Source organism: Ambystoma mexicanum, chromosome 2p (genome assembly GCF_040938575.1).
Source record: "Ambystoma mexicanum isolate Mex_15411 chromosome 2p, UKY_AmexF1_1, whole genome shotgun sequence".
NCBI lineage: Eukaryota > Metazoa > Chordata > Amphibia > Caudata > Ambystomatidae > Ambystoma > Ambystoma mexicanum.
In genome coordinates this window covers 601,603,232-601,626,917 of record NC_090923.1, presented here as the reverse complement: position 1 = coordinate 601,626,917, position 23,686 = coordinate 601,603,232, and the positions used below count along the sequence as shown (strand labels likewise).

The 23,686-nt window shown below is 45.8% G+C and overlaps 1 long non-coding RNA gene across 2 annotated transcripts in view; it reads left to right on the top strand.

The window, feature by feature from the left end:
- LOC138566598 (uncharacterized) overlaps window positions 1-23,012 on the top strand; it is a 70,519-nt gene extending 47,507 nt beyond the window's left edge. The window contains exons 2-4 of one of the 2 annotated variants that reach the window (XR_011301974.1): window positions 5,975-6,102; window positions 12,170-12,418; window positions 22,417-23,012. This is a non-coding gene — a long non-coding RNA (uncharacterized lncRNA). Of the gene's footprint in view, window positions 1-5,974; window positions 6,116-12,169; window positions 12,419-22,416 lie in introns of both variants that reach the window. The other variant, XR_011301973.1, reaches the window with a different exon arrangement.
- The last annotated feature ends 674 nt before the right edge of the window (window positions 23,013-23,686 follow it).

The window sequence follows — 23,686 nt, the reverse complement described above, 5'->3', positions numbered from 1 at the left end:
CCTCCCTTGCCTTGTCGCGCTCTGAAACACTTGTGTATGACCGCGATAGAAATAAAATATCAATATCAATATCAATATCAACGTTGTATTGTGTATGCATTTTTTAATTTATTTTGGGGTGCCAATGCATATTCCAAACCGCTTTCTTTCATCTTTTGGAAGGTTTTGGAGTAACGCGCATGCAATTTATGGCTCTTGGGGTGACACTGCGTGTTGACGTACCGATTTGTTTCTTCTTTCGAAAGCTTTCGGAATATGATTTTGTGGTGCTGCTGCGTATCATGTACTGCTTTTTTACATTTTGGGGTGCCTTGGAGCCTTGCTGGACCACGCATCTATGTAGTGCATCATGTAGACTGTTCAAGTTCTTATTTTCCTCTAAGCAACATATTGGTGTGCTTATCATCCATTAATTTTGCCTGCACCATTAGTAGGTAGGCCACAAAAGGGAAAGGGAGAAGACAGGGACGTGGTGAGGACACATGTGCTCCAGCCCCAGGGGGACGTGGTGTGCCTAGGCCCACAGGTAACCCGACACCTGTACGTGGACATAATCAGAGGTCGACAGGTGAACAAGCACCACCAAGGGCCACTAGGTCCAAGAGGGGACACCCTTCAGAGCAGGAAGAGGCTCCACCCCAAGACCCACACAGGATAAGGGTCCGCAGAGGAAGAAGCGCTTCATTGATTAGGAGCTTTAGATCCTCGTAGACCATGTGACGGATTACCATGATGAGATATACCCCTTTGCAGAAAGCACCTATACTCCCGCACACTGATTGGCGCAGTGGCGACATGTCCTGTAACTCATCAACGCCTGTGTTGTGGCGAGGCTCACTGCTAAGAGGTCCAGCAGTGGATGAACGATCTCATGCGAGGTCCAAGCAGAAGCTGAGTGACAACCTGGCCTCTGCACATGCCACTAGTGGGGGGACACCAGAGGAGGAGTATCTGACTCCAGTTGAAGAGGCTGCAGGTCAATTAATTAGCAGTGAGCATCGTATGTGTGGACAATTATGGTTGACCAACCCATATATGAGTAGTAGTACAGTTGGCTGCAGTTGTCAGCCATCAATGGCCAATGCATGTTTGCTACCATGAACACTTCTGTCACATGGCCTGCATTTTGGGAGGTGGCTGGGTGGTTGCCATGCATGGCACATGTTTGCATGACACTACACATCACTGTCTACTGGGCTTCACATCTGTGCCAGTACTTGTATGCAGGTTTGGTATGATCCAGATATGTGCACAGTGCCAGACCCCACGATGTGCCCCCCTGACAGGCACACACCACCCACAAGCCAAACCTCTGTGTGACGCAAAAGAATACCTCATCCACATAAATAAATAATTGCCACACTAATGGGGCTAGTCTCTTTGCATTGTACATCAAGTACATGCGATATATGATGTCAAAACACAGCAGTTGCTGCTGAGGTGCATATTTGTTCTTTCACCTGCTCTTACGGAACGCCTTGTCAGAAAGCATTTCCAAGCTGCCTGTAATGACAGACTGCGGTGTAACCAGCCTGCCTTGGTCTACGGTGCCCACAAACCACTGCCCCGTGTAGAAGGCGTTATGTAGAAACAACTGAACTTGTATATTGCATGGGGCTACACTAGACCAAACATAGATTAAATCAGCTGATGGGGGGTTATAATTACAAGGTGGGCAGTCTGTTACTCCCCTATTGAACTGCCTGTAGACAACCCATGAGAAAGGTCACAGGGATGAATAACACCTTTCAGTCTACCTGTCAGCTTTGCAAATATGATCATAGTGCTCTACATTCAAATCACCAGTCTGACCAGAAAAGCCTGTATGTGGCGATCAGTGAATATATGACAACACATGCCTTGTTGCTCACATCACTGTTGACGACACTCACCTGAACATTGCCATGTCTGTGTCCTTGAGACATGCATACTTGTCCAGACATGGGATTTAATTGGCTATGGAATGACATGACAGTAACATCGCCCACTCAGATGTAGCATGAGTGCTCTGTTGCCCCTTGTCTCATGAGAATTGAAGATGAGGCTGTGCTGGTTCTCGGTCTGAGCATGCCTGGTCACCAATACAGACACATCTTTATTGGATGATGCTCATACACAGGACCTGATGCCCCACAAAAATCACCCATAAAGGAGTTATGAATGTAGGGAATGATTGTTCCACTTACGTACAATTGCCTGACTATGAATGACCTGTAGCAGTATGAATGACAAAACCGGCTCCTGGTATGTCATATGATATGATATGATCGTTTATTCATATAGCGCCTATACACAATGGGCCTCATTACAAGTATGGAGGTAGCCATGCCGCCGTTAGCGGCATGGCTACCTCCCTACCGGCTACCGGGTCCGGGTTCCCTGAATGGGGAAATACCGGGCCATTCCGACCTTGGAGGGCCCGGTATTTTCCCATTCAGGGAACCTGGACCCAGTACATCCCCATTCCCATTTGAGCCCCCATAGGGCTCAATGGGAATGGGGAGCATGCTAACAACGAGCCCGTTAATGGCAGGCCCGTTGTAAGCATGCTGGACCGCTCACGGGACCCGCTAAGGACGTCTTGTAAAACCAGACGTCCTTAGCGGGTCCCGCGAGCGGACCTCGTAATGAGGCGGTAGGGGGTTAACGGCACCAGCAGCTCTACCAGCGCCGTTAACCCCCTACCACCAGGGCCGTAATGAGGCCCAATGTGTTTCAAAGTCCTTCAAGGCAAGGGAGGGAACAAGGGAAAATACAATGACATTCTTACAGGCCATGAACAATAAGAATGTGAAATTAACTATCATACTCGGCCTGGCGACATTTCAGATAGTGCAAGAGCTAAGACATAGATAAGGAAGGGTGGGGGAGAGTGGGAAGGAAATGGAAACAGACCGGCGACTACCGTGCTAAGCCTGACAACATTTCTGGTAGAGCCGGAGATTAACAAAAGGTGAGGGAGAGGGATTCAGAAAGGGAGGGGAGGAACAAAACAAGCGACTAACGCACTAGGCCTGATGACAATTCAGATAGTGCTGGGTAGGAGAAAACAAGTAGGGAGAGGGAGGAGACAAACAAGGTTGATATCATACTAGGTCACTAGGTCAAGGACAATTCTGATAGAGTAAGTGCATAGAAGAAAGTAAGGGGAGGATGGGAGGAGATAGGAAAAGGGAGAAAGGAAGAGGAGGAGAGAACAGAGAGTGAGCAGTGGAGAAGCAAGAGGGGATAGCAAATACAATTGCAGAAGTCAGTAGTAACACATAATGTTGCGAGAGAACAGCAAATACAAGCCAGGATTCAAGATGAAAATGGGAACAGCATGATTCAGGGCCAGCATGAGTACAAGATGCAAAGGAAGTCTAGCATGAGAGCTGAGAAAGGGTGACGCACTGTTAGTCAATGAAGTCCATAAATGTCAAATCCAAGCATTGGCAAAAGGCGTTGATGGTGAACCAGAATGTATCAGGACAGACTCCTGCAGAAGTAGGATGTAGGACGGTGGGGGAGGATTGAAGAGGGGAAGGGGAAGAAGGGTAGAAGAATCAAGCAAAACAGGCAACTCCTGTATGCAAGAAGGGGGGGGCACAACAGAACATCATGTGGTACCAGAGGTGGGGATGGCCTGTGGGGACAGAGGGAGTAAACACATGTTGGTGCATTCTTACCTGCTGTCTGGGAAGAGGTTCGGCCCTGGGTCCTTCTGGTCCGAACACAGCCAAAGAGGAATGGCCCATTTCTTCGTCTGCCCTTTGCTTCGGACGCACGGATGAGAGATGCCCTTGATCTAAGAGTTGAGAGCAAAAGGAAGAGCAGGGCTAAGAAGGTGGGCGGAACTTAGGCCAGGTGACCTAGATCCACTTGCACCTGCTCCCCATCTGCAAAGGAAAAGAGGCTGGAGGGCTCCATAAGTAGGGAATGAGAGCGGCAAGCAGGAAGGCACCAGGTGGGCGGAGCTTGCTAAGTGGTGAAAAAGAGCGGCAAACAGGAAGGCACCAGGTGGGCGGGGCTAAGGCCAACAGAGCGGCAACCAGGAAGGCACCAGGTGGGCAAGGCTAAAGCCAAAAGAGCGGCAACCAGGAAGGCATCAGGTGGGTGGGGCTTAGGCCAGGTGACCTAGATCCACTTGCACCTGTTCCCCATCTGCAAAGGAAAAGAGGCTGGAGGGCTGCTTAAGTAGGGAAAAAGAGCAGCAACCAGGAAGGCATCAGGTGGACGGGGCTTAGGCCAAAAGAGCGGCAACCAGGAAGGGACCAGGTGGCCGGGGCGAAGGCCAAAAGAGCGGCAACCAGGAAGGCATCAGGTGGGCGGGGCTTAGGCCAGGTGACTTAGATCCACTTGCACCTGCTCTCCATCTGCAAAGAAAAAGCACCAGGTGGGCGGGGCTTAGGCCAAAAGAGCGGCAACCAGGAAGGCACCAGGTGGGCGGGACTAAGGCCAAAAGAGCAGCGACCAGGGTCCACATTTACACAACCAATGCCTCCTCACTGTTAAGCATGCCTCAGGGGTGAATTCTGCACAAAAGAGCAGGACCATGCTTTGTATGCTTTGTCTAACAGTTTTTGCATTAGCATCTCTTCTTAGTACTAACCTGCAGCCAGTGAATACCATGTTGTAAAGGGGGTTTAGCACAGCGGAGTATCAAATTTGAGGGTACTTCTGTGATTGATTCATGTGATTAAGTGTGGGCACAGTATGGCACACTCATAGCAGATGCACATGTCAATGTTCCCAGTGCACTATTGTATGTACAATTCACACAGAGCTGGCTCAAGGGACTATTAAGTTGTATGGTCACACAGGGCCACAGCAAATATAGTGCACAGCCAACACAAACAATGTGAAGTATCACTTCACATTGTGTGAGTCGACAGAGCCCTTTACATGACAGTGTCATTTAAAGTGACAATTAATGACTGTCAGTCACTCACTCATGCACCATCATTGCCTGACATGTCACATGATAAGGCTTCGAAATTGAGGGGAGCTAGGACCTATTTAGCTCCTGCCTCTAGCGTAGAAGAGCCTGGTTAGCTTAAAACCAACAGCTAGCAGGAGCTACTTTTGGCTCCTAGGGCCAACTTGTGCCTTCCAAACATGTAAATGGGACATTAACTTTGAGTATTAGAGAATGTTAATGAAGAAGAATTAGAACATGTCTAATATATCTTTAAACACAATGGCTCATACAAAATAGACAAAAAGTTAAAGGAGCATCTCTGGTAGCTCCTGGTTCCCCTGAGGTAGCTCCTGCCTATAGGGTGATGCCCAACACCCAGGAGCTGGTGTTAGCTCCTGCTCATCGGATCTCAATTTTGAACCCTGCATGACACTGTCATGTATAGGGCGCTGTCATCACACACAATGTTAATTGACACCATCTATTCATGAATGGCGCTGGGCTAACACCAGGGGACTCGCGCCCACTTGAATTCACACACAGGGTGCTGGTAGACCTGGGTCGGCACTGATGTGACACATCAGACAGTAAGAGTCCTATCTGTTGTCATATTTTGGACCAGCAAAGGGAGGCTTTGACAGAGAGGGTGTTGATTTGGTCAGCACACTTATCATTGCTGCACACATATCACATCATTGATTGTACATGGACTATGGTCTGCATGATGGCACAATGGACCCTGCTCTCCTAATCCAGGTGCAGAGCCACATTCAGAGAAATCTGGCAGTGGTTGGCATGTTGGGAGGATGGAGAGTATATTGATGGTGAGGGGATGCATGTACACCAGGTCCCAATGCAACCACTAGACCACTTAGTCAAGAATATCACAGTTTACCTTCTCAGGCATGCGCCATATGTAGCAATCAAGTGAAATGAATGATCAATCTACATGCAGGAATTGACATGACATGGAAATGAAGTACATAGTTTGTATCTCGTAATGTGTGTCATGTTTTTATCTTGAAATAATTTGTGGATTTGGCAAGCTAACTGATGCTTTCTGCTGGCCTTCAGAATTACAAGACTCCATGTGCAGTACTTGTCCCTGGGGTTGGAAAGAATATGCTTGTTGCGTGGCACATCAGTCATGAGAAGACGCTATTTTATGGCTCTGGCTTCACTAAGTAACACAACAACAAAAGGTTTGTAATTAAGGTAAAGTATAACCAAAAATATATTATTTCCTTTTTATTTTAGCCGCGTTCAGCTGGCTTTGGCACAAGAGAATGCAAAACTTGTAAACAACATACACAATTCCCAAATACACAATAAATATGTAACGTGCAGTGTGCAAGAACGTGCAAAGAGTGCAACCCCTAGATCAGGGGGCAAATGAGGAGAGGAATGTTTTAAAATACATAAATGACCATCACCCCCTGATCAATGAGGATAAAAGAAAGTTCCAAATTGATTCACAATCTAAAACAGATGATAGATAAAATCCAACAAACCAAACGTTTGGAATGCATAGCAGTCATCAAGCATTTTTGTAATTACGCTAAATTCTGTCCGAAAATACAGGAATCGTGAGTCTACTAGGAGAGACATTCTAAATATATAGTGATTGTCTTCAAAGGTTGATGTTTTAAGCTCTAAAAGTGAGCATCATACCTTCCTTTTCATCCTAGTTTCAACACTCTCCCAGTGGTTTTGTGGGAATGTTTTCTTCAGGACATACTGCCTCTATCTGTGAAAATGAAATAGAGAACCACTGCTGGAAGATTATGGGCCTCATTATGATACTGGCGGTAGCCGTGCCTGTAGTACACACTGTAGTACAGGCACGGCTGCCGCCGGTATCATTATTTTTCCAGCACCCAGGAATGGGCAATTACCGGTTCATTAAGGCCTTGCCGGACCATTAATCGCCCATTCCCGAGCTCCAGAAAATATTCTTCCCCATTCCCATTGAGCCCAGTAGGGCTCAATGGGAATGGGGAAGCAGGATGCACTGGCATTCGTGAATGGTGCCAGTGCATCCGACATGCTCTGCTCGCAGATGCTGGTCCGCCCGCCCGGTCAGTCCAGCCGGGCGGGAGGGCACCCACCCGCAGGACTCGGAGTATGCTGGTCTGGGAACAACGGTACCGGAAAGCTTACCGGTACCGTTGTTACTGGAACGGCATACTCGTAATGAGGCCCTATGTATTGTATTCACAAGGGAATTACATCAAAGCTAGTATGTTAATTAATTTAAAGAACCACCAGTAGCGCACTTACTTGTGATTAATTTGAAGTGTGCGGGTTGAAAAAGGCCTCAACTTCAGATTGTCAAACAAACCTAGAAACCAAAAAATGCAGAAGGAATCCACCTGGGTTATTCATCCGCTTTTTAGGTCCATCTGTGCCTATATGCGTACCCAAAATATTTTGAATGGAGACCATAGTCTGTGTCTCCAGATTAAACGATTCACATGTATATGAAGGATTCCATCATAATAAGTGGAAATAACTAAAATGGAGAAATATATAGACACAGTTGGCTAAAGTAGCACCCCAACTGTCAGTCTAATAGCTTGAGCAAGTAAAATGGGAGGGATAAAGGCCATGGAGGACAGGCCGGGAAGATAGCTCAGAGACAACATGCATGCTCGCCTTGGAAGCAAGATGACACGAAGCAACACAGGTTCAATCCCCAGGTCCACGCTTAGAAACCTCTGGGTATTAAGCGCGTTATAAATAACTTATCATATCATATCACATAGGTAGTGGAGCTCAACGTCTTACCTCCTAAATGGAAAAGGATGTCATAATCTGTTAAGGACACATGGAACCAATTGGATCAATAGTTTAAATTCTAATTTAAGATTTACGGTTGCTAAAAATGATGAATGTATCCCCTTTTTATATCTGTGATAAAAGTTATAGATGGATCCTTTGGCAGTAGTCTTTACAGAAAACCCACGCATCGTAATGCTAAACTATCACCCTAAGGCCCTCAGGGACAACATATCCTTTGGACAATGTCTTCGCATCAGGAGAAACTGCACCCTTGTGCAGGATTTCAAAAGAGAAGCAGATATTGCATTCTATAGGTTCCTTCATAGGGGCTCTCCCTGACGTGGTCCCAAAAAGTGCACAAAAAGAGCCCTAAATTTGGATAGAGCCAATCTACTGGAGAAGTCCATTAATATGAAAGAGATATCCAGGACGATATGTCTCACCACATGCAGTCCACCGGGTAATGCACTAAAAAAATTGATTTTAAAGAATTGCCATATTTTCCAACTCAACGACCCTGAGATGGAACCCCCCCTCTTTGCTTTTAAAAGAGGAAAAAATCTCAAACAACATTTGGTTTTGGCCGACAGCTACAAGGTCAAACCTAAGGCAACTTTGAGAACTTTTATGGGACTGCCGCCTGTCAAGGGACACTATCCATGTGGAAGATGTGTTGTGTGCACATTTACCATGATGAAACTTAACTTTGAAGTCAATCTCATAGAGTGGTATTTTGAGTTCCACAGCATGTGCAAAATCAGGAATGTAATTTATGTCATTCTGTGCCCCTGCATGAAGATACACATAGGGAAGACCACAAGACAGATAAGAGTGAGGATCACAGAACACTGGTAAAAAATCAGAACAAAAACCATTTCTGCACCCTCAGTAGAAAATGTTCTTACATTGGGCCCCAGTGAAAATGACTTCAAATGGTGGGTCAGTGACAAAACTGAAGGAAGGGACACCAGAGAAACAGAACAACTATTAGCAAGGAAGGTTGTACAAACTAGACAGTTACTGCTCTGGCCTAAATGAGCAGGAAGAATGGCAACCGTTAGGTTTATAAACCCTCCCATGCATATTATCTGTGTTTGCTCTTTCCAACCTTAACATTTTTACAATGTATTTCTCCTATTGCATTTTGTTGTGCATTCCACTTTGTATCTGATGTTTATCTACCAGCTATTTCAGTTTGGGGTAGAATTTGATGGATTCATTGTTGCTCACTCTCTTTGATCTGGCCTTCCGGTCGTTGACACTGGGTGGACCATGGCGGTCAAGTTACCTTGTTTCATGCGGGATAAATCAAGGCTGTCCTGTTTTTGTACTTTCAAGCAATGCATGTCTTTGCAAAATGAAAATATTGTTGCAGGTGAAATGGTGTGGGTATACGAGACAGGTGGGTACCTTGGACAGGTAAGTTGAAGGAACTCAGGGGGACACAGGTAATGTGTCATTGGTGGCAGGGAGGCTGTCACTGTGGGGGTGTTTTTCATTGCATTGGCCTGAGGTGAGCAGGTCCGGCTGTATGGGTGTGGGGAAACATGGGGATGGGAGGCTGGGAAGTCATTGATTATGTTTTATCAATTTGTCATGCCTGCCACACAGTATCCCGTTCACTCACCTTTTCATGGCTTGTCTACCCACGCTGGCACTCCACTCCAGACAACTCAACATCAAGTACGACATGGCAGGGCATGTGTGGGATGCCCTGTTTGTCTGATCACAACAGGGTGGAGGTCCCGTCCCCAGACACCAGGACATGCCATAGGACTGGTTTTGTTGTTTGCCATAGCAACACGTACCATGCACGGTACCCCAGCTGCTATTTAGACACATGTTGACAGCTGCTCGGTGCATCTCAATGCTCCCTTCAGTTCGAAGCTCATTGGTCTCCGTTCAGTCCAGTCCCTCAGAGCTCTGCCTTCCCTTCATCTTGCCTGTTCCCTTCTCCCTTTTGTGTGCCAGTTTCTCTGACCTCTGTCTCTCATTCCTTTTCTCTTTTCTGCCTGTTGATCTGTGCCTTGCCTTCCTCTGTGATTGCTGCCTGTTTGCCCAACTGCTTTCTGCTGGATCATATCTTCACTGCAATTGCAGAGAAGTTTGCCTACCGTCATCTTGGGCATTCCATCGTCATCTCCCCTGCCAGTGTTTCCTAAACTCTCTTGATGCCACGTTAATCAGGGGATGCCAAATCATGGCATTGGGAGGGCTTTCGAAGGGATCCTGGGTTTCCAAACTCTCCGTGATCTCTATTCGGGAGTTCTCTCAGTGTCATTCTGACTACAGCCGGATCTGAAGTATCATAATGACCCCTCACCAGAACAATGGGTAAGTGGAACCTGGTTGAAGTGGAAGATCTGAACGTGTCCCCTGTAGCCCCCACCCGACTTGCAGCCCGAAGGCAGAGAAATGATATGATATGATATGGTATTTATAACGCGCCTATACACAAGTGTTTCAAGGCGCGACAAGGCAAGGGAGGGGGAACAAGGGAAGACAGACAGCGATCCTACTAGTCCAGGTGTCATTCAGATCGCGCAAGTGCATGGGAAGGGGGAAAGGGAAAAGTGCGAGGGGGAAGGGAGAGGGGAAAGTGCAGTACAAGGGATAGTATAATAAATAAGATAAATAAAAACGGCCAGCAAATGGCAAGAGTATGGTAAGGGCAGAACATAAGTGCTGGTAAGGGGACTTTAAGGATACAGAAAAACAGTCCCCAGGTGCAGGGGTTGCCAGGGAGGCAGTGCAGGTGGGCAACAGGCAGGCCTGGGCCCGAGATCAGAAGGGAGGCCAGGTAACCAGTGCAGTTTCTGTCAGGAATTTCAACAGGGGAGAGGGGGAGTGAAAGCAGAAGCAAAGAGGAAGGTTTTGAGGTACTTCCGGAACCAGAGATGGTTCTCCTCAAGTTTCAGGGAGGCAGGAAGGCTGTTCCAGAGGGAGGCACCTGCTAAAGAGAGAGATCTACCACCAACTCGTTGCTTGGAGAGAAGCGACATACCCTGAGGGAGTTGGAGCCGGATGAGCGAAGTGGTCGAGAAGGAAGATATTTAGGAAGAGAGAGTTGAAGATATTTTGGCCCCAGGCGCCAGAAGGCCTTGTGGACAATGCAGAGGGTTTTGAACTTAATCCTCGCAGCCACTGGGAGCCAGTGCAGAGATTTCAGTCCTGGAGAGATACCATCCCTGGGCTTGAGGCCAAGGACAAGTCTTGCTGTCCTGTTCTGGATAAGTTGCAGAGAGCGGAGAGTAGAGGCAGGATGAGTGATGTACATCACTCTTGGGCCCTTCATCACCATCAGTGATGTATCGAAGATGTGAGAAACGTTTTCGCTCAGGCAGCCATTCAAACCATACCCGACTGACAATATGCTACGAAGACATTCTAGTTTATTGCTGCTAGATACAAAACAAATGCTTATGACTGATAGTAGTTGGAGGACCGACACACTTACACCAGTAAATCTTTAGCTAAGGAGAAAAAGCCAAGATGCCAAGAATACATACAATCAGCTTGCACATGGTTAATTGTGACTAACAAAGAAGGCCATACGAACAGAGATGGAAGCTGTCGTGCATTGAAGTGAATGGGGAAAGCAAGATGGACTTAGAATACATGGAGAGGCTGACAGCCTGATTCGGCTAAAGGCAGACAGACAGAGCTTCCAGTGCAGACACAGCGCATATCCTAGCCAAGGACAAGCAGAGACAGAATATTTCCAGTTTACCAAGGCGATAAGATACCTGCAAGGAATATAGCTCAGAATCCTCATAATTACAAGCAGGAGATCTTCATTTCATGGTCCACACACACACGTAACCTGGAAGACTAGTGCATATTCATTCGAAGGCAGGTGGAGGAAAGCTGTTCCCATCAAAGCAGAGGTGGAAATATACAATTACTCTACAGGTTCAAAGCTGGATGTACGCTCTCAGGATTTAGGCGATCAGAGATGGCAACTGATTGGCAATACACAACCCCTTTGTAATCGTTCCCATTTTCTTGAACTGGTTCCCTCAGCCTGGTAGCTGTCCAAGGCCCCAAGGCTGAGAAGACCCTTTCTGTCCAATCTAGCTACCTTTCACGTTAAGCAAACTATGTTGCAGTGGCCAATAATTTCCCTGTTAACCTGTAACTGTGTAATTGTAACATTTAGAGGTAGTCTTAGGAGGAGCCACCAGATATGGTGATCGAATAACCAGACTAACCCCTATGTATTACATATATAGTTTTCCTAAACTGACCAGGTTTTTTGGGACATAACTTGTTTTATGATGTCACTAGGCTTTAAAACGGTGTAACCCACATTTGGAGGATGATAGCTTTTGGAACGAGATGCTGTTCTAGCGTGATCTCTGTCATTTGATTGATAATAAAGACAGTAAACTTTGCCCTATGGTCGAGTCTTCGGTTATTGTGGGGGGAATTTTGTTGGAGCTGAAGTATCCTCTTGCTGCTAAGAGTGTCCCTGCTTCTCCTTTGCAGGTGGTAGCAGAGGGATGGTCGCTAAGACCTTTCAGCACTAAGCCTGTCTCGTCCCGCGCATACCTGATGGGCTGCGCAGCAACCCGCGAGGACCGACCTCCAAGACCACGCGTGGGAATAATTGAAAAGGTCGTCAGGAGCCACTTTGGAGAAATTCTTGCCTGCCCCGTAGGACGCCTAGCAGACCGGGCGGCAGAGTGGCAGATTCTGGGAGAGTCAGTGTTCAAGGGGTTTAGCAGATCACAGAGTGTAAGTATAGACTCAACTATACAGCAAATATAGGGGAAGAAAAAGTCCCACTTGGTGTTTTGTTTCTGTGTTTTTTGTGAAGGTTATCAGTTCTTTAGTTGGTCAGTTTAGGCGGTGCTTAGACGGTCAGCTTAGCTTACGGATCAAAAATATAAAGAATACTATAAAATGGTTACCTGTTATCAGGGTGTTAGCTTGGTTTATGGATGAAAAATGTTAAAAAAACATGAAAAAAGTATACCTGTGAGTTAGGCAGTTTAGCTTGGTTCATGGATGATTATGTATGGTTACCTGTTTCTAGACAATAACTTAGGTCTCGGAAGGTGGTTTCTTAATTTATCTCATTGAGATGTATTCCTATATGCGGCAGTATAGAAGAAGGACCACATGATTTTTTGGGATACCCTGTGTCTTTGTGAGGCAGGAACATGTGCGTTATGTTATGTTTCTAATTGTGACTTTGTTGACAAAAGCTGAGACATATTTCCAAGTATTAGGGTTCTTTTCTTTGGACAATCTGTGACCACACAATACAATGTGGGGTTGTTGGTGACAATGCAAGGTTGTTGGTCACAGATGAGGTTGTTGAATAGGACTCGAGGTGCTTAGAAGGTGGTGGATTCAATTTTTATTGAACTGTTGCTTGAAGTGACGAAAAGTGTTATGTCATTTGAGCGGAGATCGAGGAGCACATGAATGAAGTCACGGTTTAGGCCTGAAGGGCAGAAAAGGCAGTGTGGGCGGTGCGTGGTGCACTCTCTTGTTGATGGTTGTGAGCCAGAGAGGCTGTTCGAACGATTCTTTGGATTGCTATGGTTTTTGTGAATTGGTCAAAAAGTGATGTTAATTATGTAAACTGTGAATTGACAAAAGGTAATTGAAGTGTCGAAATTGCGATTTGAGGTCAAGTATATATTGACGATTACAAAGTAACATATCACCATGAGGGATACACCCATTCAACATTTGTGAAAGTCCCTCCCGTGACATCAAGACAAAATACGCAAGTGGAGCGCAGAATGGAATCACGATAAAGAGGGAAAAATGGCAAAGCCATGGCCCAGCGATGGTATCATTTCTAAATGTATGCAGCAACATATGACCATGTATTTACATGCCACCTATAAGGGAAAGAAGTTAAATAATCGATTGGCTATTTTAGAGCTATGGAAAATATTTCAGGATGAGGAAGGGGACCAGACCCAAAAGTAATGGATGTTGAGCCAACACGATGCAGGGTCGAATCGCCTTCGGCTCCCCCTCTTCCTCCTCCTCAAACTGCAGACACTGTTCTGACAGTAGAAAGTCAAGGAGTTTACCCCTTAAAGAGATTGAAAGCAGCGGCAGGATATACCAATACTATTTTTCCATGACCAGCATATAGCAGCGAAAACACACTTAGCGGCACAAAGCTGTTGAATAAAAAAGCAGAGGTTATCGGTGGTGAGCATAAGGAGCGCCACGACTGCAAGCAAAACTGAGAAAGATTGATGAGGGATGGACAGGACATAGTGGGGACAATGAGACGACAGTCCCGACAAATGAATGGGTAGACCGACAGTTCTTAAACTGGGTCGGAGGACTACAAGCAAACTAGGACATACGGTAGAGGAAGCTCCAAATCATAAAGATGCAGAAGAAGAAGCTAAAGAATGGGCAGCGATAGTGGAGGAAGTACAGAGAAGAGAAAGGGAAGACAAGGGGCTATACAACAGATTGAGAAGAGAATGAGAGTGAGTGGAAGAAAGCGAAATAGAAGCGAGAGAAAAGAAAAGGCAGAGAGAACTTGAGGAGACAGCGATAAGGAAGGCTGAAGAATAGGAGAGACAGTTGCAAGTCAAGAGAGAAAAGAGAAGGCTGGAAGTCAAGCACCTTGTTAAAGAGCACCAACGCATTAGAAGAGGAGGATAGGAGATCTGAGCGGGAAAGAGACAAAAGTAAAGAGAGACATTCTAAGGAAACAGCAGACACGGAGACAGACTTGACACGTCTAAATGACGATGAGGGAGAGGGCATATGAAGAAAAATAGGGAAACTTTGTAGTAGCAGAAGAGACACTTCAGTGGCCCCAAAGGTGAGTAGGAGTACAACAGGGTCCTCGTTGAGAAGCGAATGCGATTTTTCAGATAAAGCGTAGGGGAAACAACAGGAGAAACCAATGTTAAGGATGCTCAGCTTTGAGGGCGAAAGAGAAGGAGCCAGTGGCATTAGTATTGGGAAAATGGGGTCAGATGAAGATCGACAGGAAAGTGACGATGATGAGAGGGAGAGGCCTCAATGCCACTCCAGGGAATTAAGGCCTGACAGAGACACATTGTGGGGAGAAGGGTAAGACACAGGAAGAGACGAGGGAGAACCCGAGGTATGACTGGAGCATCCTAAGGACAGGTCACATAGTGCAGACGAAATTACTCCACATGCGCAGAGGCTCAGAGCCCGGCCCGGACGGAGACAGCAGAGATGACAAGGGCGTTCACAGTCACTAAAGACATGGAGAGACATGATGGAGGAATGAGACTGACACCATTTCTGTTATTAGAGAAGGGTGGTGGATGACCACAGTATATACTGTGGCAACAGATGGCTAAGGATAATTTGAGGTGTAAGTTACCCTTGTTGACTGCCGGGGCTGGGAAATGGATTCATTAGATAGAAAGACTGACGGCAGGAACGACACTGGCCGTGGGCGACATGAAGAGTCTACTCCGGCAGAAACCACAAGGTGTCTCACCCACTAGTCCCCGGAGATCTGTCATCCTGGTGGCCAGGACACGGGCATTGATTTTGGATCCTGTTCCTGGGGGTTGACCAGTGCTGGAGGATTACCTGGGTGATGGGTCTTCGAGGAGTGGGACACCGGATGGTGAGACGCTGTATCCCCTTCCCTGTAACACCTTTACCTCATCCTACCTGATAGGATATTTAGGAACTCTACCCCCCCTTTTACAACACCAACACTTTCTCATGACAGCCCGCTATGGGAGAAAACAGACTAACACCCAAGCAGTATACCTGACATGTCCCAGTACAATGGTCAGGTGAGATCAGGCAATTACTGACCATCACACACCCCTGACTCCCATTAAGCTTCCCTACACGGATTAAAGGCAGAGCCCAAGAGCACACTCTGATTAGGCAAAGCACACAAGGAAACAGCAGTTTCAAGACTGTAGCTGAACCAGAGCAGAAAGACAGCAAAACAGGAGGGGAACGCAAGTGGGGATTGTCCCTTGACCTTTCTGATGAGGCACTGTTACTTTCAAGAAACCTTAAGATTAGAAAGCATAAGACCAGGAAACCAAGCTGAAGAGTCCGGCATTGTGTGTCGGAAATACCCAAGGCTCTCCCACGTCAATAATCTAGGTGGGGAAAAGAACCAGCCACTGTGGTACTGTCCTTAGCTCCAAGAACAAAGCAGCATCAGGGAAATAAACACAGCCAGTGAGTTGGGGAGACCGATACAAGATCAGTCTCTGTTGAAGCCAGGGTTGCAAGCAGCAACATTGTATGGTGAGCGCTGGAACGAACATTGTTAAAACGTCTGTAATAAAAGACGCAAGTAATGTTGAACTGCTGATGAGTGATTTGAACTTTGAAACCAAGATACTATACCTTCTGACAGAGTGGTCCGGCACCGCGTGTGTGCTCTATCGAAGGTCTCTGTAAGGTATCCAGCTGAGAAGTGGCAGAAGTGAAAGTTAACGAGTTGTAGAGAATTGTGAGTCGAAGTGTTCCTGTGACTGGTCAAGCAAAATCCCACGCACAGTCGAAAATCTTTGCTGTTGTTTCAGTAAAGAAAGTTTGTATTATAGTAGATGCATTGGTCCGAGCATGGCAGAGAGGGACTGATTGAAAATTTGGTGTTAAAGTGGGTCTGAGCCTGGCAGAGGGGGACCCAAGGTGAACAGTGAACCTCCCAAGAAATTGGATACGTGAAAATCCTGAGAACATTGTATTAAAGTGGGTCTGAGTCCGGCGCAGTAGGACCCGAGGTGAATAGTGAATCACCTGAGAAATTGTGTACATGTGAATTCCTAAGAAGAAAGGAACTTTAATGTATGTTTGTCACATCAGGCCCTCTGAAATAATAGACTTTGAATGGCAAAGAGACTTTGGCACAGATGGCCCTGATACTGAAGTTCTGAACTGCATCTTAGTGCTAGAGAAGACAGAGAGTATGCTAACCTCGAGTGTGCCACCTTATCCCATGCTGAAAGCGTGGGGAAGGGGAGTCAATGGTTCAGAGATCCTGACATATCATTTCTTGAACACTTCTTTTTTGCATAACATTGTTTCCCACACTATTGGTATTTAGAGGTAAGGATTGGCAATAGGTTTATTAGTATGGGCCCTTTTACTTTGACAAGACACCACTAGGACTGCATTATAATTATTTGATGGTCGTAGCTTGCTCCCATCTTTAGATTTAGGATTAGATAGGCATTTTTCAAACCCAATTGAAATTCAATAAACACCCTTGAACTGTGATCACTTGTGTCTGTGTTACTGTTTGATACAGTGTATTCCTTACTCAGCCATTCTTGGGGAGGTAGCAGATGACTTTTGGAAAAGTGCAGGATATCCCAGAGGGACAACACAGAACATGGCGCATGGTTCAATAACTGCTGAGCAGCCGTACGGCAAGCTCAAAGGGTACAGTACCCCAACCCATCTGACATAAGCACAATTACTACAGGCAAAATGCGTGCGGATGAAGACCCACTCCAATACATTCAGGAGATTCGAGAGTATTGGCGTCTTGAGACTAGAGAACCGTGGGACAAAACAGTGGGGTTATTTTACCACATATTATGTCAAGGGTTGTCGGAACAAGTACCAAAACAACTGAAGAAATTAGTGGGGATGGAGGCTAAGCCATGGATACAGATCCAGCTAACTATAGTGCACTATTGTCGGTTCATGCAGGAGAATTCTAGAAAGAAGCATGAGGAGAGAAAGCAGGAAGAGGCGAAGTTAGTGCAGAAGAAGCTATCGAAATACACAAGGGAAGGGGCAATGTTGATGAGTGGAGAGGGAGTTGTTGTGCAGAATATACAAAATCGACAATAGACAGTAGGACAAGGCTTCGTAGGAAGGGGCAACGCAAACCACTGGCCAAAGGGGCAGGGTGGATGCCCCAGGGAAGAGGGTTTGGAGACCCGATGCAACAGGGTGAAGATGGATTTAATGGGGGACAGTTGAGACCAATGGTGGTGGTCCAATACAATGTTGGCTATGTGAAAGGATAGGTCACATATCGTGCATGTGTAGGACAGGGGCAGGATTTCACAGAATGGGGGAATGGCACATCAGCCAACATATCAGAGCAAACAAACAGACTATTAAGCTCCAGTTCACACACACGCACAGAGATACGTGTCACAACCAGCGCAAACACAGAACATGCAAATGTAGATATATCAGCCCATGACTCATACACCACAAGCACAGGAGCATGATGCACAGCCACCTCAACCAGCACAGCAAGCACTGATGCAGCAGAACATTGTAGCCACAACACACAGAGACTCCACAATGCAGACTCCAGTGTGGAAGTTGAGAGGAGTGACTTTAGTGGGGGGCAATCCTTTTACTGGGACAGGGATAACATTGTATTCACAATATGACAGCCCACAGACAAACCTGATGTGTTCAATCCTATCTGTTACACCCAATCTGAACGAGGAACCACCTACTGGGGTGACAATAGGTGACAAGACTTTCTCCTTTCTTGTTGATACGGGGGTGACTCAATCTTGTATACAGGAGGGGAGAATCCCGATGTCAGGCATTGCCATGAATGTGCAGGGATTCTCTGGGGCTACAGATTTTGTTTGTTTCACTGACAAACCTCCGATTTCCATAGGAGAATATGACCTGAAAATGCCGTTGTTATATTCACGACAGACACCAGTATACATAATGGGTAGGGACATGATGAGCCAACTTCACATGACCATCTCATCACTGATTAGGGGATAGTATGTTCAACCCCAGGAATTCACTACATGAACATGAGGGAACTCATTCAGGCATGCTGCGTGCACACTTTACAGAGGGAGGTGCCAGCAAACCTCAAGCTATTTCAGTATGGGGTGGAAGAGCTGATAGCATGGCTTCCAAAGATGCAGGGCAAATTGCTATGTATACCCAAAAAGTTTTTGTTCAGACCTGAGGTTCCCCTAGATGAGGGGCATGGGCAGGTGATCCCAATAGTACTAGAGGCGGTTATAGTAAGGGATGAAAGAGTAGCATTGCATGGGACTGACGGCACAGGATGAGCATGGAGGACAGTCATTGCAGTAGGAGAAGGGCACAGGCTGACTGCCTTGACAGACAAGGAACTGTTTTGAGATGATAGTTCAGATAACGAGGCAGTGTTTTTCATGCGCATTACTCATTGGGTGAGGATACAGTGCAGGGAAGTACCACAGAGAATGGTGTTGCTGAAAAAGGCACTACCACCATTTCTCGAGAAAGACTTGGTGTGAGTACCCAGTGTTCTATGGACTAGAAGTCCATATGACGTGGGCCTGTTAAAGGGGATAGGAGCTGTCAAAATAAAACTCAAGCCAATGGCTCTTACCAAGGGCAAGATAATATCCCTATCCAGGGAGGCAGACAAAGGCATTTATGAGACGATTGCCGCTTTAGTAAAGCAAGGCATTCTAGTCCCTTCGAAGTCACAGTGTAATACAGCTGTGCACTCAGTGAAGAAGGTGACAGGCGGATCATGGCATTTATCCAAGATTTATGTTCTTTGAATAAAATTGTTGCTGCAGAATTTTCGTTAGTTTCCAATCCAGCAACAATTCTATGTAGCGTTCCGCTGAAAGCTACCCATTTCACAGTAATAGATTTGAAGAACGCTTTCTTTTCTATACCACTTCACAAAGAGTCACAGGACTTGACTTCCTTCCTATATAGAAACCGGAAGTGGAAACACAAGAGATTACCACAGAGGTACTGTAAATACCTGTTTTCAATAGGATCCTCCAAATGGACCTAGGAAACATACAGTTGGAGAGTACCATCATTCAGTATATAGATGACAACTTGATTTGCAGCAGGTCTGAAGAGCAGTGTCGAAATGATTCAGTGCACTTGTTGACTGTACTAGCAGAAAAGGGTTACAAGGTAGACAAGGCGAAACTACAATTTTGCCAGGAGTAGGTGTTGTACATTGGACAGTTGATATCACAGGAAGGCCGAAAGGAAACTCAAGAGAGAGCAGAGGCAATCTTTAGAACGCATCTGCCACAGACGTTGAAGAGTGGGATGCAACAATTCTTGGGCTTCTGTAATTATTGCAGAGCCTGGGTATTCAACTATAGCACAGACACAAGCCCAATATTAAGGGGACTTCATGAGGCACAGAGAGGGGACGGTAACCTATCATGGACACACAAAATGACTGAAGCATTTGAGGAGCTGAAGAAAGCAATATGCACAGTTCCAGTGTTAGGGATCCGCAATTCTATTTATTCTCACACTCCAATGGAGTAGTGATGACCGCGGTGTTCCCACAGAAGACAAGCTTAGGATGCAAACCAATGGCCAACGATAGTAGACGTTTAGACCCAGTGATGAGAGGACATTACCCTTGCGAGCAAGCTTTGGCTGCTGCTTCATTCGCAATAGAAAATTTGGTGAGTATCACAATGGGGTGCAGCACCACACTTTACGTGGAACATGCCCTCTTTGTGATCCTCAAAAAGCCCAAAAGCACATTGACTACCCATAGATTATCTGGATATGAAGTGATCATTCTGAATCCAGTGATAAAAAGTAGTGAGATGCAGAATTGTAAACCCAGCAACATTTATAGCTGAACCAGTGGAGGTACGAAACTATATACACGACACACCACAACCAGCCAGCCCTCCTCTGAGCACAACCAGGTGGCAACACAGCTGCTACAACCTGAGAACGGCGATGAAGCCGCCTGACAAGCTAAGTGACTATGTGCGCGAGCATGGACTTGAGTAATGCGTTATAAGTAGAATGTATGTTGTTTGTTTTGTGGGGAAGAAAAGGAATGATATGTAGACATCACAACGTCAACGTGGTGACGCCTAATAAACGCTGCAACATTCACCAACATGGGGAAGGTAGTTGCAGGCAAAGCCACAGCTGAGTCGGGTGCATGTTTATTGCGATCCGCTCAATGCGTGCAATAACCCAGCCTGACTCTCGGGCAGTGGCGTAATGGGAGCCTCTGCACTCTGCACTGTGTCGGGGGCCCTGCCACCACATGCCCTGGGAGGGGGCTCCCTTGAACCAAAAAAATAGTTTTGTAGTCACTTCACTTTGCCTTCATAAAGAAATTATTCCTGTCACAGCGTAACAGAAATAATGTCTTTATGAAGGCAGAGTGACTACAAAAAGAAACTTTCTTTTTGAAGCCGAGGGCTCCTCCCATCCCATGACATGGAAGCCTTTAATCTTGAGGCCTCCATGTCATGGGGTGGGAGAGCTCTATGACTTCAAAAATAAATAGTTTCTTTTTGAAGTCACTCTGCCTTCATAAAGAAATTGTTTCCATTTTGGTTTGGTTCTTAACAAAAATAATTTCTTTATGAAGTTGGAGTGACTTCAAAAAGAAAGCATTTCTTTTTGAAGTTACAGGGCTAACCTCAACCCCATGACATGTGCATATGTGAGTGTATGGTGAAAGGGGGCAGACTTAAATGTATAGGTGGCTTCCTGTGTGAGTGTATGGTGAAAGGGTGCACAATTAAATGAATGGGTGGCTGGGCGGGTGTGACTGAATGATGAAAGTGTGCACACTTAAATGTGTAGGTGGCTGCCTGTGTGAGTGTATGGTGAAAGGGTGAACACTTAAATGTATGGGTGGCTGCCTGTGTGTGTGTGCCTGTATGGGGAAAGGGTGCACACTTAAATGTATGGGTGGCTGACCGGGTGTGCCTGTATGGTGAAAGGGTAGACACTAAATGTATGGATGGCTGTAGGTCAGCCAGGTTAACATAACCCAAAATGTCAAAGGGGATTGGGGGAGGGCTGAAGCTGAGTCAGCTCAATGTTGTTGTGCCACTACTTGTGTTTAATCCCTTGGTTGCTTATTGGTAATCTTCATTACACCCATAGCCCTATACTTCCTCGTCCCAGTACTTCTGTATGAGGCACTTTGACTCATACACAAGTACTGGAATGAGGTAGAGGGACATGAAGGTAATGCCTGGCTTAGTTACCTCTTATCTTCATTATTCCTAGTCCCGCTCTTCCTCGTCCCAGTACTTACCTATGAGGCAAGGAGCCGTATTCGTAAGCACTGGGACAAGGAAAAGGGATGTGGAGGTAATTCTGGGCTGAGAAGCTTATTTTGGGGGTTAGGGGTGGGAGGGAGAGGGGATTTGTGGGGTGGGCTGGTGATTGTGCGATAATTCATAATGGTCATCCATGTCCAGGCTAAGCAGGCTTGCTATGTGGTATTATTGGCTAGAGAGGCATTTTGGTGCGGGAAGTCTAGACATTTCTTAGTTTGGCTTGACTTTTTTTTTTACTGGGCATCTCTGATTAAGCAGTCCTGCTAAGTGTAATTACCTGGCTAGACTGGCATTTGCGTGCTGCCACTCTATCCATTTCTTACTACAGAATTGTATATTTTTCTGGGCATCTGTGATAAAATAACCATGATAAGTCTTATTGCTTCGACTGGCATTTTGGTGCAACCAGTCTAGGTATGTCTAAATGTGGCCTTGCATGCTTAACTGTAATATGTTATCATGTGTCTAAGCTGGTCTACATTGTGCAGCCAGTTGGACATGTTTTCATTGTGGCATGGCATTTATAATAGCAAAGCATTATATTAATTAAAGCATTAATGATCCTGTGCACTGTTGATGACTTGCATGTATTGGATTTTTAGGTTGGATTACCTTACAAAACAATTGCAAATGCTCTGGCCTTTTAGCCAATTTTTCGCAGACAGTGTGCTGTATAATGCATTAAAACACATATTTATATCTTTCTCCTAGTGCAATGTGCGGTGTACCCCTGCAGCAGCACGTTTGTGCATATTGCGCAAGTGTGGTAATCTATCCTGGCCCAGAGTGTGGCGCGACCCGTGATTTGTTGCCGAAATTTGTGTTACGCCACTACTCTCGGGTCCCTGCAATTGAGATCACCGGCACCGTTAAAACACTGGGAAGGAAAAAGTGATGAATCAGCCCTACCAGGATAACAACCTATGTGCTCCAGGTTCAATGCAGATTTCTGGCTAGAGGCCAGCCTTTAACACGCTGAGCTATCTTGCTTGAACTGAAAGTAGAACATTTGCACGTGAAATACACAAAATCCTACACAAACTGTACATTCCATATGATCCTGCTTTGTACCTCTCTACTTCCATTCTGAAAACCCAAACTACACCATTCATTAATGTTTGTGTTGCTTATAAGCCTAATACAACAACATATCCTCTGTTTCCATTATTGTGTTGTGTTTATGCAGCACAGACGAAACCCGTGTCTGACATGTTTCTGTCCATTCCTCAATTCCGGAAGGTTTTTAAAGAGGCCTAACAGTGTCTTGGTACAACACATGTGATTAAAACATACTTTTTTGGACACCACGCTACTGAAATGCTTGAAATATGTACCATTAGGTAATTTTATCTTAAACTGTATGCAAGCACCACTAGTCAGACCATTGCAACGCCAGGGCCAGAAAAGTTACACAAAGTAAACAAATACTGGCAAGGCCAACAGTTTTTTGTCTTCTGGGTGGCATGCAGTAGGCAGTTTCCAGGCATTGCCATAATTGTACTACCTGGCCAGAAGATGGCAACCGCTGGAAAATGGTGTAATTACCTGGGCGTATGATAACAGTGCCTAGAAAATGCCTAATACCTATGCATACACCAAAACTGTTGGCTTTGTCAAAGCTTGTTTTTAACAGAACTTCAGCGCAAGGAACAAAGATAAATGAAGTGGCCAAAGGCACAGTTGGTTAAGATGTTTTTATTACACCAGTAGTACTTTTAGAGCTGCACGGAAGCCACTAACCCCCAGCAGACTGTGTATAAATAACACTTGCAAGGCAAAGTTTAATATTACTGATTAATAGAGCTAGGTCAAAGAACGCCCAGCAGCTTGTTTTTTGGGTGGGGACAGGAGAGACAGTCTTAGACAGGCAATGGGTGGGTAAACTTCCAAGCAACACCCAGTAGCTGTGTGTGCCTCCTCACATGCCACCCCTTCCAAGCTGTACTCCAATACAAATGTTTTGGCTTAATAGTCATAAGCA